Genomic DNA, 15,321 nt, shown 5'->3' on the forward strand with positions numbered 1-15,321 from the left:
AAATATATATATCATATTTTCAAGATACTCAGTGTCATTGCTTTTACCATTTGTCATTAAAATTAAAATGTCTAATTTTAAAACTACAACAAAAGTATGTAATAAATTTCTACATCACTTCAGTGAAAGTACACAATATTAGTTATAAATGGCACAGTCCTACCAAAATTTCAGAATTGGTGGTATAGTATTTCTCCACATTGTTTTACATTCCTAGGGTGAAAGTTGATAAATCTGTTGTGGGGAGTGTCAGTATCTTTTAAAGATTTCTTCTTCTGGTGTATCTGTAAGTATTATGTACTTCGCTGTTTTGCTTTTTTGGGTAGCCAGAAACTTTGTCATGGGAAAATTGAAATCACATACGTCTTATAAATTGTCACAAGTGTGTCATTATAAACTTCATGGAAGGTTTTTTCTAGTCTTAATGCCATCCTTGACATCTGTTTCAAGGGTCTCACCGCACCCCCACGCTGGTGATCTTCAAGAAGAACTCAGGACCCAGAGGTAGTTGTATCATGGCTATAATGTGTCACAACCAGCAAGAAAAAAAGACATATCCCGCAGAGTCTGCAGAAATCCATGCACAGCCTTCCCACCTTCCTTCTCTCCCACTGGGTGAGGTCACATGTAGCATGCTCCTTTTCCCAGCAGCGAAATGAATCGACACGTGTGCAGTATTTCTGCCCAAGGAAGCCTGTTCGAGACTTAGAGCAAGCTTGTCCAGCCTGTGGCCTGTGGGGCATATGCAGCCCAGGACAGCTTTGAATGAGGCCCAACACAAATTCATAAACCTTCCTAAAACAGAGATTTTTTTTGCAATTTTTTAGCTCATCAGCTATTGTTAGTGTTAATGTATGTTATGTGTGGTCCAAGACGATTTTTATTCTTCCATGGTGGCCCGGGGAAGCCTAAAGATTGGACTTCCCTGACTTAGAGTCTAAGGTTTTTATTGGGGCTGTTCTAGGAGGTATCCTCTGTCTGCCACAACCACCAAAATCCCAACTCTCGTAAGAAGAGTGGGTGTGGACAAAATAACCTTATCAGTGTAGGGAACATCCACATTTCCAGATGCCAGCCAAGGGACAGCCCGCCAAAATCCTGCGAATCAGACCCACTGTTAGCTCTTAATTGCACAGCATCCTTGGAGCTTCACTGGTTGAATTGGAGCTTCCTGCCTACAGCTGGGGAAACATTTATAGTTTCTGCTGAAATCAACAACAGGTGCCCACAGTCATAGCGCTTGCACAGGGCTCATACCCACTGATGTGCCCTTCCCCTCCCAAAGAGAGGCCTTCTGGGGCAGTGGTAGAGATGGTTCATGTGAACTACATTAAGGCAGAAAAAAATTGATGAGCAGGATTTGTGTATCCTTTTGTGGCCATACAAGGGACAGTGCAATACCTCTATAACCAAACAGCTCCACGTCCCAGGTGCCAGAATGCCTGTATACCAGAGGCAGGGCGGGAAAACTATACCTCTGATCATATCCCCTCATTCTTTGTGACCCCACCACCCGATACCCAATCAGAGGAAGTGAATTGAGTCTAGCTGAGGGAGAAAAGTTATGATCTGACTGTATGTATCTTAGGAAGTACAGCAAACACGTGTGTATAGCTTTGAAAACCAGGAAGTGTACCAAAAAGTTATCCATTGGCAGGTTTAACTTACCAACCAATAGTTATTCACCAGATCATTTTAGTGTTGTTCTCAGTGGCCTTGGTATTATTACACGGATAAAAGTTTCCCGTAGATGAGCTGTTCTTGAACAAATTCCTAGTTATTTAGGAACAAACAGGATTTTTGTTAGCAGTGGGTCTTTGTATTACAATTTAATAAACCCTGCAATAGTTCTTCACAATTCCATTTTCTATTATTTTCATTTATTCTGTTGCTTTATACTCCATATGAGTAGCAGTGTGGGAAATAAGGGACCTGCTTCATTTAAAAATAAATCTTAGATGTGAACCTTTTAAAAGATGCAGAGTGCCTTTAAAGCATTTTCTGCTCTTTTATACTAATAAGATGAGTTATTTCCAGTGTTGGCATACAAAGACCCAATTGCCTTTCCCATGTTTCCTTACTACCTGTGTATATGCCCACCATAGTTTCCTGGTTAGGGGGTTAGGGCCCTAAGTGGCCCTAAGGGACCATTTGTGAGCCATGGATTAAACACCCAGGAAACTCTGGTGTGTTTTCTCACTTGGGATGGTTACTGTTGTTGCATTTCCTCTCCATTTCAACTCTCATGCATCTGGCTGAAAGACGCTGCCACTTGATGAAAGAATGCTTATAAATCAGCAAGATTGTTTTCTTTCTCCATATTATGTGCCATCTCATTGAATACCAAACAGGGAGGTTAACTGAAAGAGAAATGGAGGAGAAAGTAAACAGAAGCAAACAAAAGTTCCCACTAGAAAGCAAAGGACATTCTTCATTAGTCATCTTACTGTCTTCATAAACTCTGTCCATGCTTTCATAAAACCATAAGCATTTTGAGAGTAAAATAGGTTATGAATTTGAAGTGTTCACTGAACGCCCTATCTACCTGAAAGGATTCCATTCTGATATTTTTGTTAGAGTATTCATATTTTCCTCTCATTATGAATCATGTGTTCAGCAAATTAGGCATATTCGTCTGCAGGTTCATCGTCCCAAGTCCTCCTTTCTTGGGTTTCCCTTTGATTAGTGATGCATGCAGATGGAAAATGAAACAAGGAGAAATCTACTTTTAGCAATATTGTGATTAAAATAGATATTCTCCTTTCCTCCCCATAAGGCCTTCATGATTATAAGACCCTTTAGTAAATAAAGAGAAAGAGCAGTTACATGATTAAGCCACATCAAATAAGCACCAGTACTTACTGCTAAAATGATTTAATAGTAATAGCACTGACACAGATGCTCCACTACAAAAATACTCTCTGTTATATGTGACCATTCCATATAAGCTTCAAACGATTCTATTCATGGGCTGCCGTTGTTTTTCATGAGGTAGGAAAGATGTAAAAATATTTAGAGAATTCAGAGACAAGTTAAAAATATATTAAATGTAATGAAATGTTTTTTAAATAATAGTTGACACAATAAGAATATTATCTGGCTATCTCTATGGAAAACTTAAACAGTTCTGTAATGTGAGAGTTGAGGTAGGTCAGAGAAATTGGGCTTCTTCTTGCTTAGAAAAAGAGGGAAAATCTCCTGTGGGAATGACCTGTAGATGCGGTTAGTTGGCCACAGATGCAATGCAAATGCAGTGGTAGGCTCTGCTGAACAGATAGTTATAGGCAGAATCAGTCACTTTTAAGTGTAATACGAAGTAAATAACCTGGGCAATGAGAAATACTAAATACCAAATTTTGACAACTGCTCACCTATCACTTCCACAAGAACTATTCTTTTTGGTATTTGTGGAAGAGATTTACCCCAGAAGTCATTCATTTGTATCCCAGAGAATTGGAGGCTGTAGATGAGATCGAGACCACAGCAGGGAAATGATTGAATAATGTCTTTGATTGTTATCTCCCGTGGGGGGTTGCTGTGAAGGGAAAGAAGGCTCAGCTCTCTGTAGACAGGCAAGTTGTCTTCCAGAGGCTGATTGGCATTTTCCATTTATCCAGGAGACAGAAGTGGAGAATATGGGTTTATATTGTATAAATGTTTGTTAGATATAATGAAGAACCTCGGGTCAGAAAGCATATTTAAATCCTGGAACAAGCTACTCAAGAAATTTGGGAACCTCCCAAGTAATCATAGTGTTGTTAAAGCTTAATACTGTGATTACTTAGGTGTGAAACACTGGAGGTTTTGTCAGTTCTTTTTGTTAGCTTAAGGAGTATTTTTAGAATGGGAGTTTTTTTTTTAACTTCTCTCCATCCATTATCCTAAAAGATCAAGTCTCTTGTGTAGTAGCCCTATTTGAAGGACCCCTCGAGGTCTCTTGCAGTTCCAGGATTTTTTCACTGTTGATAATTTCTGCTTTATTTGGAAAACTACTAGATTTAAACATGGGGTTCTCTTTTTATCTCTATGTCATTTAACTTTTGATTTTGGTTTTCCTGTGGCACTGAAACATAGCAAGAAACCATCTTTACTTTTTCAGATCACTTGGGGTTCGTTTTGTGGGATGCTCTACTTTGCATGCCTCACTTACTTTTTATTTGTTAATTAATTCATTTATTTGTCCAGTAAGCAATTATTGAACATCTCTTCTGTGATACTAAGAACAATTTCTTACAAAACTCAGGGTAACGTAAATAAAAAAGGTATGGGCTTTGACATTTTAAATAAAATGTTTATAAGTCAGTTTTACAATTTATTCACTGTAACTGGTGTTTTGTTTTGTTTTGTTTTGTTTTTTGAGATGGAATCTCACTCTGTCACCCAGGCTGGAGTGTAATGGCGCAGTCTCAGCTCACTGCAACCTCCACCTTGCGGGTTCAAGTGATTCTCCTGCCTCAGCCTCCCAAGTAGCTGGGATTACAAGCGCCCGCCACCACACCCAGCTAATTTTTGTATTTTTTTAGTAGAGATAGGGTTTTACTGTGTTGGCCAGTCTGGTCTCAAACTCCTGAACTCAGGTGATCCACCCACCTCGGCCTCTCAAAGTGCTGGGATTACAGGCATGAGCCACCGCGCCCGTAGTTGAACTTGTATCTTAACTGTTCTCAGCCTCAGTTGGGTTTTTTCCCAAATGTAAAATGGCTGTAATAGTACATATATGAGATTTTGAAGTGGAATACTGTAATGTTTAAAAGCTTTGGGAATTGGAATTCTTTCCGTACCACTGAGTGACCTTGGGCAAGTCATTTAACCGGTTTTATATGAAATGTGAGTATTATGTACTTCATGGGATTATTAGAATTAAATGGAATACTAGAATGTAAAGCATTTAGCAAATGATGTTCAATAAATTCAAGTTTTAATTTTGTTATTAAGTATAAATAAGACAAAGTACAACCCAGAAAATGTTCTGGGTGCCAACATTCAAAAAGAAGAACAACAGAACAAAACTCCTGTCCAGGAAATTTACTTTAAAGAGTTAATGACATTTCCATTTTATTATTATAAAATATAATCTAGTCTTATAATGGATATTGTTTAACAAGAAATTTTTATGTTTGGGTTAACGGTTTGAGAGTTGGTTTTATTTTTTTTTTAATTTTCGTTTATTTTTTTATTTTTGAGAAGGGTCTCACTCAGTTGCCCAGGCTGGACCACAGTGGAACAGGCAGGGCTCACTGCAGCCTCTGCCTCCCGAGCCCAAGTGATCCTCCCACCTCAGCCTCCCGAATAGCTGGGACCACAGGAGTGAGCCACCACACCTGGCTAATTTTTTGTATTTGTGTAGAGAAGGGGTGTCTTCATGTTGCCCAGGCAGGCTGGTCTCACACTCCAGGACACAAGCAATCCACCCGCCTCAGCCTCCCAAGGTGCTGGGATTATAAGCATGAGCCACCGTAGCCAGCCGAGCGTTGTTTTTTAAAATCGTGATGATGAAAGAAAGGTGGAGGATACTGATGTATTTTTCTTCTAGTAATGTCTCAAGCACAGAGTTCTTTATTGAGCTACATTGATTTTCATGTACTTTTAGGCAATTCAAATGGAAATGTAGCCTAGGGGACATCCTAATTCCTTTAAACTACAAAAGACCAGCTATTTGTTTTTATTCTAATTCTCAGTACATTGGGAAACGAGATCATTAATGATCACAAAGACAGGCTTTGTTTGCTCAGACAAAACTTACACATGCAGTACTCAGCATCCTCTGTTAAACACCAGGGCTGCTCTTGGGCTTTCGGAGGCTGAAGATTAGAAACTGAAAATGAAATGCACACAGCTGGGGAGGTATTTCGGAAACAATATGGGGTGGAAAGAGAGAAAGAGCAAAACTTTTACTGGTACGGACAAGCTTAGGCTTGGTATTCTAATTCTTATCTCAGACAATGGTGAAAGAATAGTATTTTAATTGTTAAAAAGTAGGTGACAAATTTGAAAATAAAGTGACCGCTCTGATAGATGCTTGACTTAAATTACAAAACTCAGTATTCTTCGGAACTTTTGCAGTGTTTCCCAAATTGAGCATCATATCCAAAATAAAACAACGTGTAATTCTAAAAATGTCTTTGTAGATTTTAAGTCACATTCTGTTGATAATTTCCATTCACAGTGGATATAGGACGCCACATCATGCCCACAAATGGCTGTTCTGGGAGGCATTTGGCTTCACATCAGTCAGTGGTTGGTAGTGGTGACGAAAGACAACCCTGCGCCAAACTACCAGCGTCCCTGACCTCGCCAGAGACAGGTTTACTGTGAAGCTGGTGAAGCATGAATGTCAGGGTTTCATTTGCACTGGCCCCTCCTAAGATCCCACAAGGGGACACCATGGGTTCAGGTGTCATATGTTAATATAAAACTTGCAAATCAACTGACTTCTGACTCTTCACACTCCAACTTCCTTTTCACCACACTTTTCCTCGGGCAGGATGGCATTGGGGTGGCTGTGGGCATTGTGAGAATTCTGATAAGGAGAATTTGATCTGGGGGTACATTTAGTTTAGATTTAATGGGATATGCATATGACGTGTGAAATCACTTCTGTCTCTGGTTGTTACTGCTAGCCACCTAGGAATCTTCCTACCTTCCACTGACTCACCTAGTGACATGAAAGTACAGGGTCAGGGAGTAATTAGATGAAGATATGACTTTGTCCTGTGGAGCTTTGCACTAGAAGCAAGTAGGTATTGGAGGAGAAATAAGGTTTGAAATGTATGGAAATAGAAGCTAGTCTGGAAAATTCCTCGTGTCATCAAATACCTAAAATGCCTAAATAAAGCAGAAGTTTTCTCCTACCAGGCGTGTATTTGATAATAGAGTTTATATAATTATAAACATGCCATAGCTTTTCCTTTTAGATGAGTATTTCTCCTTTGAGTATTTATCAGAATTCCTGTATTTGTAGGGTATAACTCCGCAGCAGTACTGCAAATATTAAGTTCAGCGGTGTGTGAAATCACATATGTTACGCATCCCAGAGTATCACTGAATCACATGAGTGCACCAGAAAGTCTTGTTTATGTGATGTGAAATACTGACATTGCAAAGTTAACATAAAACTCAAAATATTCTACTGTGCGGACATCACAACAAAATAGTTAATGAGTATTACCAACTCAGCATACTTAAGATCAGTTTATTACACAACAAAAAAAAAAGCCTTTCCAAACTTGACAATAATGGCACAAATTTACATGACATTACCAATAACAAATTTTGAAGTCAATTGGACTACTACTGATAGTTTTATCAATAATGAAAAGTAAACTATCGCACAGAATATAGACTGAATTATCTTTCTATACTCTCTATAGAAAATATTACAAAAATCATTGTCATATAAAGAGGCAATTAAAGAGTAATTATAGCCCAAAAATATAGGAAAAATGTTCATTAGAGGCATGACAAGCACTGAATAAAAAAATGTATATGGGGCCAGACACAGTTGCTCATGCCTGTAATCCCAGCACTTTGGGAGGCCTAGGCGGGTAGATAGTGAGGTCAGGAGATCAGGACCATCCTGGCTAACGTGGTGAAACCCCATCTCTACTAAAAATACAAAAATTAGCTGGGCATGGTGGTGCATGCCTGTTATCCCAGCTACTCAGGAGGCTGAGGCAGGAGAATAGCTTGAACCAGGGAGTCAGAGGTTGCAGTGAACTAAGATTGCCCCACTGCATTCCAGCCTGGTGACAGAGCGAAACTCCGTCTCAAAAAAAAAAAAAAATGTGTATGGTTTCTCTGATATTTGTGGTATTAACTGAAAAATAATGTTTTGTTGTGGTTTTTCTCATTCTACATCCTTTTATACCAATTTCATATTTATATTTTGATATTCTTTTTCTTAAAGAGGGCCTCCCACATTAGTAAATTTCAGACCCATAAACCCTGGATTTCCCCCTGGTTCCGGCTCTGTCACTTCATGTCTGTATGATCTTGGGAAATTACTTTAAGCCCGCTGTGCCTCAGTTTCCTCATCTATAAAGTGGGAATGAAAATAATAACTACCTTGTAGAGTTCCTGAGGGTATTAAATGGGCCAGGTCATGTGGAAGAGCACTTAGCACAGTGCCTGGCATGCAGTAAACACCCTATAGATGTGTCTTCTTCTTCTTGTTGCTAGTCTCTGGACTGAAATTCATAACAAACTGACTGTGACTAATTCCTCCCTGCTAAATCTTGTCTCTAGGCAGAGGAATTAGCCTCGGCTAATTCCTCCAGAAAAACAGGAGTGCATGCTGGATACAAGGAGAACTAATCCCTTCTACTTCCTGACACATGAATAGTCTGGACATAGATGCCTCGTGATCTGTCATTCACAGTGGAGAGTGGGTCACCAAGGAGGCAGCAGGCATGGAGTTGAGGGGGAGATTCTCCTAAACTGACTTGATTGGCCCTGGAAATCCAGGGGAAAGTCTCCTAAACTGACAGGCTGAAAAACCTCCTGTGAAGCTTGCAGAACAAGAACTTCTTGAGGTCCCTCCTGCTCTGCAAGTCCCAGTGATTCTCAGTAATAAGAAATTTGATGGACAGAGGGGGCAGAGATCCCTGAGAGAGTCATGGAAAGCCCCTTCGGAGCTCAGGAGTGTCGCCCATGTTCTGAGAACCGGGCTGATTTAGGTGTCTGTTTCTTCCATTGAGATAACAGTATCCTTTGAGGGCCTTTCAATACTGTTTTTCTCATTTTAGTCTAGTTTCTTCCGTTAACAGTTTTATATAGTCTTTAGTCTCTGTAATCCCTTCAGTCCTGTTTTTTTTTTTTTTTTTGAGACAGAGTCTCGCTCTGTGGCCCAGGCTGGAGTGCAGTGGCCGGATCTCAGCTCACTGCAAGCTCCGCCTCCCGGGTTCCCGCCATTCTCCTGCCTCAGCCTCCCGAGTAGCTGGGACTACAGGCGCCGCCACCTCGCCCGGCTAGTTTTTTTGTATTTTTAGTAGAGACGAGGTTTCACCGTGTTAGCCAGGATGGTCGCGATCTCCTGACCTCGTGATCCGCCCGCCTCGGCCTCCCAAAGTGCTGGGATTACAGGCTTGAGCCACCGCGCCCGGCCTCAGTCTTGTAATTTTTAGAAGAAGAGGTCACTGAATCTCTTATCTACAAATGCATGCCTGCTTTCTTTCTAAAAGGTGGAGGCCCTGTTTTGTTGCGTTGTCAGTGTTCTCTACTGTTTCAATATTTTTTAAACTACTACAAAGATAAGGTTTATTCTGATGTTGCAATCTGTCTGTCCTTCAAATCATTCCTTTGTATTTGCTTTTCTTTGCATATACCAATTTCATCAAAAAAAGGACATGGAGCTTGGGGTTCTGCTTCCTTGCAGCCAGCACTGAGAACAATGGTAGATCTGCGTTTTGAGCCAAATTTGTCTCTCGCTCAGTGTTCCACAGCCTGTTGAGTGAGAGAGTCATCAACCAACAAAAACAAATTTAGTGATCTAAATTGGAAACTTTAGTAAGTTTGACTCTGTGTTTCTATCATAGTTTAGCCTTAAATACTGCACGCCAAGGTTTTATCAAATAATTCAATTTCCACTGTTACAGTCTGTATACTATAGAGCCTCAAAGGTGTTACTAGTTTGGACTCCTCTACCAACTTCTTGTGAAGTGTGTTACAAATTTAACCTTGTAGCGTCCCTCCTTCCTTATCTCCTTCACCTTCCTGGGTGAGTCATACGATGTCTCCAAAAGTCCGGTTAGAATTACATCTGCAACTCAGATTACCGATTACATCCTCAAAGAAGTGGATGAGACTCCGCACTGACTTCTACATCTGACTTGCTGCGTAACTGTCAGGAAAAGTCGTAGTCCCGAGGGCCATGTGGATACGTAATCTCCAATCATGCTGGTGATTTATTTTCCACTAAATAATTTCCCAAGGCCTCGGTTTCTGTCCTTAAGAGTGGAGTAAGTGTAGGGATAAACAGCTCTCACTACTGACATCAGGCCTTGAGTTCCCTTTTTCTCCACCCTATCCTTCATGCCATAATTTATCCTCACAAAAAAGAGAGACAACAACATAGTCATCAGCTAAAGCTGCGTGGTTTCATATCAGACGGCAGTGCCAGTGCTACTGAGAGGTAAATTTCTAGGACAGGTGTGTTGTTTTGGGAAACATTACATGTTGTTTTTTTCCCATACTTTAGAAAAGGAGCATTTTTTAGGCCTTCTGAGACTCAATTCTGAATGGAAATAACTGCTTTGTGGGTGAATACATCTGGATTTAACATACGTTTCCCACTGAAGTAATTTACACGTAGCCTATGAGGATGAGAATTTAGAGTTCTTTCAAAGAAATATGCTTCACATGCTTGTTTAGGGTCATATGATAAATGAATTCTATACTGTGGTGTTTGCTTGTGCAGGAATTTCTTTCCAGTCTGCCTCCTGTGGTCTAACTTGAGTCCCAATAGCTCCTGACAAATGAAGCTTTCTCCTGCAGGGCCCTCTGGAAGGCAGGCCACTGGCATTAGAAGCAGCTGTTTCAGAAAGAATGGAGAGTTAAACCTGTTGTGATTTTTCTCGACTGGGAGCAATACGTAAGAAACTGTGAGGATTTGTATTGTTTTTTGATGAGTTAGATGTCATTGAAATCTGCCTGATTTCTTTAGGCTTGGCACGCCCGATTCCTTCCTTTCCCCGTACCTTGCGTTTGTTTCCCACCGTGAACTTAGTGGTTTGCTAACTAGTTCTTTTAAGTCTCAAAATAGTTTACTGTGTAGTGGCTCTGTGTCTTAGGGAAACAACTTATAAATTATAATTGTTATCTCAAGGAAATTTTTGAATCCATTAATTTTAATTACAGTTATAGGCCAGGCCAGAAACTTAAAATACGAATATATTCATGTGTTCATGCCTGTGGTTTCCATTTTTCTTTCTGAAACCACATGTCCCATCTTAAACGAATATAAGTTGTTTTTTAAAAAGTTTATTGAGAGACATAGTATCTGAATGAAAGCCAAGTAAGTCATCTGTCAAATTTGTACTATACTATTTCATTAGAAACTTGACATTTTGTTCCTTTACTAATATACTAGAGTATCTTTTTTCCATTTGGAACACCTCATTAATTTGTATCTTTTAAAAACCATCTACAATTTTAATTACCACCAAAACCTAGTATATTGGAGGTTTTAAAGCTCAATTGACTGGATATACAATTTAACCAGAAATAAAGATGGAAAATGCTCCTTCTTCTGCTTGCCAAGTTCATCAGAAGCCTTTTATTGAAAAGTTTAGATCCAAGGCATTTGAGAGTGAAACCAGGTGCAAAATAATATGTTGTCAGCTATTTCACGACATCAGCAAGGAAGAGAAAGATTATCTCAAGTTCCAGATTATAAGGATGCCACATTCTTCCCAAAAGTAAGCCAGGTAACTGGAGAGTGAAAGGCAGCTAGTGAGGTGTTTATGAGGATTTGAAGTAATTTTCCTTATATGCTGAGATCCTTATTACCTAACAAAGTAAATGAAATGTTGGGGACTTTTCATTCAGTTTAATGTAAGGGCAGAGAAATTAAGCCCACAATTTTAAGAAGTATGATTATCCCTTCGCACATGGTATGTTGGTATCCTTTCAATGGCTGAATTTATCTTTGCCATTTCTTGAATATGACAAGTTGAAAATAGCCTCTTTTCATCTTAAAACAGTTCCTCTTCCACCTCCCTATTTTAAAGTGCAAGTTTGGTTATGGTGTCTATCCATACAGAGGCACGGCCTTCCTGCAGCCTTCATATTTAACGTATTTGCAGATGAGGGTGTGACTGGAGCCAGTTTTTGTCTGTTGCTCTTCATGATAAGTTGAGTGACCCTCTCTTTTTTGAGTGCCCCTTTAATGAAGCTGGAAACCAGCTGTCTGAAATATGACTATCATTTCTGGGATTTAACAGGCATGTGCCTTGGATAAATTAAGGAGCAGTCAGAGGAGGTCCATAAGTGTGAATACTTTGCCAGCTGCTTTTCCATTAAACTCTGTTGGTTGAATGAAATTAGTAAATAATTATGTTGGTGGGGAATCTACTATATCTAAATGTGATATAATGTCTTCTTTTAACAACAGAGCTTAATTTTTCTTATATACTAAATTAGTTTTTAGGGTAATCTACATTGCAAATTGGTCAATTTGCATCAAAACTATGCCTAGTTGTTCTGATTTGTCAACACCTCTTTTTAGAAAAGTCTTTAACTTGAAGCATGGGTGGGTAAAGCCATCTGACTGTGGAGCTCGCCTGCGGCTCCGTCGCTTAGCCCACCAGACAAGTTATAGCTGTTTCATTGTTATGGTGCTGAATGATTACCGTTCTGTCCAAAATTAATATTTACATATGTGTCCATAGAAAGCATGTGGCTACACATAAGCAATCTAATTGTGAATTCATGACATAAGGTATTCATTCATTAGTCCCCACCTGAACAATAAGGTGTTAAATAATACTTTTCACATACAGTCCAACTCTTGACTTTTTTTTTTTTTTTTTTTTTGAGACAGACTCTTGCTCTGTCGCCCAGGCTGGAGTGCAGTGGCACGATCTCGGCTCACTGCAACCTCTGCCTCTGGGTTCAAGCAATTCTCCTGCCTTAGCCTCCCGAGTAGCTGGGACTACAGGTGCCCGCCACCAGGCCTGGCTAATTTTTTTGTATTTTTAGTTGAGACGGGGTTTCGCCGTGTTAGCCGGGATGGTCTCTAGCTCCTGACCTCGTGATCCGCCCGCCTCAGCCTCCCAATGTGCTGGGATTACAGGCGTGAGCCAGTGCGCCCAGCCCCGACTCTTGACGTTTAAGATGAGTCCCCAGTAGTGATTGTTATGTGTGTGAGTGATCCACTGCAATACATTGGTATAGATAAGGAAAAAATCACCATATAGCTGCCATAAAATGCAGAGAGGAAACTGGTTATTTCACTTACTCTGACTCTTTCCTGCCCCTAAAAGCGTTGTCGTCTGAATTGTGACCACTGTAGGAACAAACCACATAGTAAAAGTCTAGATGTGCAATTATGACTACATGTTTGTGTGCCACCCACAGCTACTGGAAGGGATTGTCTCCGCCAAGGGTGGGCTTCCTCCTGTATTTAAGAATGGTGACACATAAACTTATACCATTCTGCTATGAAAAGTTAGCAATATATATCCTGTCTGCTCAGTGTATTTCATAATGAAAAATCTGTAGCAAATTCACAATGTAAGGATAGGGATATGCATGTAAAATATGATATTCAAATGTCTTCATTTCCGAATAGTTATTGTAAATCCATGGCTTGTGTTTCTGAATTTGTGAGTGCAGTATGTGAATATTTGTGTGAGTACCTACACTTTTTAAGAAAACATTAATTTGTCTTGCTCAAATAAAGTTACTAGTGAGGGAGCAGAAAATATATAAGGGCAAATTGTGATGTGTTCTTTATTCCAAAAAACTGAACTCCATGTTGACCAGGAATTGTGCATCTAACCAGCAGACGGTTTATGAGAGACAAGGAAGAAGAAAACTTCCTGACTCCAAAATGGAGTTGTCCCTACTCTGGGAACAAGCCAGTTCATATGAAGTTCTCAGCAAAAGGAGGACAGCTTAGGGAGGGAGGCAGAGTAAAGGGGCTTATCCTGCTGCTATGGGGCAGAATGGACCCTGGGGCTTATGAAACCAAATCATTGCCAATCGCACATTTCTTTCCTCAAAGTCAGACTTTTTCTTCTTCATAGTCGCTTAAAAAAATACCAGTTGCCTCATGAGTTTGTCCTTTTTAAACTATCCCTATTAATAAGATGAATCGATAATATTTAATATTTGTTGAGCATTTACTATTTGCTAAGGCACAATGCAAACTGTTCTACATTAATTATGTTATTTAATTCTCAGCTAGAAACTAGTAAAATCTCCATTGAAGATTTAACTGAGGCTCCGAAAGGTTATGTAACTTTTCTGTGGATGCACAGCTAGTAAGCAACAAAATCAGACTCCAGACCCATGTAAGCAATTTCCAAGCCCACACTCTGTTTTTTTTTTTTTTTTGAGACGGAGTCTTGCTCTCTCTCCCAGGCTGGAGTGCAGTGGTGGGATCTCAGCTCACTGCAAGCTCCGCCTCCCAGGTTCACGCCATTCTCCTGCCTCAGCCTCCCAATTAGCTGGGACTACAGGTGCCGCCACCACGCCTGGCTAATTTTTTTTTTTGTATTTTTTAGTAGAGACGGGGTTTCACCGTGTTAGCCAGGATGGTCTCAATCTCCTGACCTCATGATCCGCCCACCTCAACCTCCCAAAGTGCTGGTATTACAGCCGTGAGCCACCGTGCCCGGCCCAAGCCTACGCTCTTAAGCCCTAGATAGACTGTCCTGCCTCCTGAATTGTTTTTTAATTGTTCTTGTGTGTATGTGTATAGTGGAATAGATGAAAATCAATTTTTATGTAATGAAAATAAATTAATAGCTATGTCCCTGTTACAAAAGATTGAATTGTCATAGAAACAGATGCAAAAACAATAATGCCAGTGATGTCTTAATAAAGTACCACTTTTTTTTATCCAGGAACTTTTAAATGATAGCTGATAACAGAACTTGTAGTTTGCCAAAATAAAAAACAACAATTACAACAGTAAGAAATAGTTTGAGGAAAATCAGTTTATACTATGGAAGATTTAAGAACATTGTGAGCTATTGTACACTCTGCCCACCTCCTTTCAAAATTCAAATTAATGTCCCGTTTTTCTGTCACTGGAAATTAGTAGGCTGGAATCTATGTAGACTTTGGCCAATGGAAAACACTTACAGAAAGTGGGTAGATTATTTGTGTCACCAGCATCAGCTCATGAGAAAAGACTGAGAAAAGTGTATACAAGTGGTACACATGCTTGCATACTCTCACCTACAAATAAAGAAAAATTACTTTCTATATAAACCACCTTTGAGAACAGCCATTTGTTTACTATTTTCATAAAATAAATTATAATGTATCCTAGGTAAGTTAAAAGGATTGTTCAGTCTTGTTTATTATTTTCCAGATATGGTCAAGAAAACCGACATGAGAAAGACCTATTATATTTTTCATACTTTAAAGTTTTAGTCTATAAATTTTTCTTAAATATTAAATCTTGTGAGTAGACAAAAGTGGCAATTATAGGCCAAAAATTATACCCATTGATATTGCCCAAATCTGTAGATCATTGTTATGGCTTCCTGTGATTGGATTTGTTAACACTATCCAGACACCACTCTAATCATTGTTATAACCAACTTCATTTTTCCAAAACCTTAAATAGCCAAATATTCACCTAGTATAGTT

At 39.5% G+C, this 15,321-nt stretch overlaps 1 protein-coding gene across 18 annotated transcripts in view; it reads left to right on the forward strand.

The window, feature by feature from the left end:
• TENM3 (teneurin transmembrane protein 3) overlaps nt 1-15,321 on the forward strand; it is a 1,046,942-nt gene that overhangs the window by 939,791 nt on the left and 91,830 nt on the right. The gene's annotated exons all lie outside the window — the stretch shown is intronic.

The sequence above is a fragment of the Chlorocebus sabaeus genome, chromosome 7 (assembly GCF_047675955.1).
Source record: "Chlorocebus sabaeus isolate Y175 chromosome 7, mChlSab1.0.hap1, whole genome shotgun sequence".
NCBI lineage: Eukaryota > Metazoa > Chordata > Mammalia > Primates > Cercopithecidae > Chlorocebus > Chlorocebus sabaeus.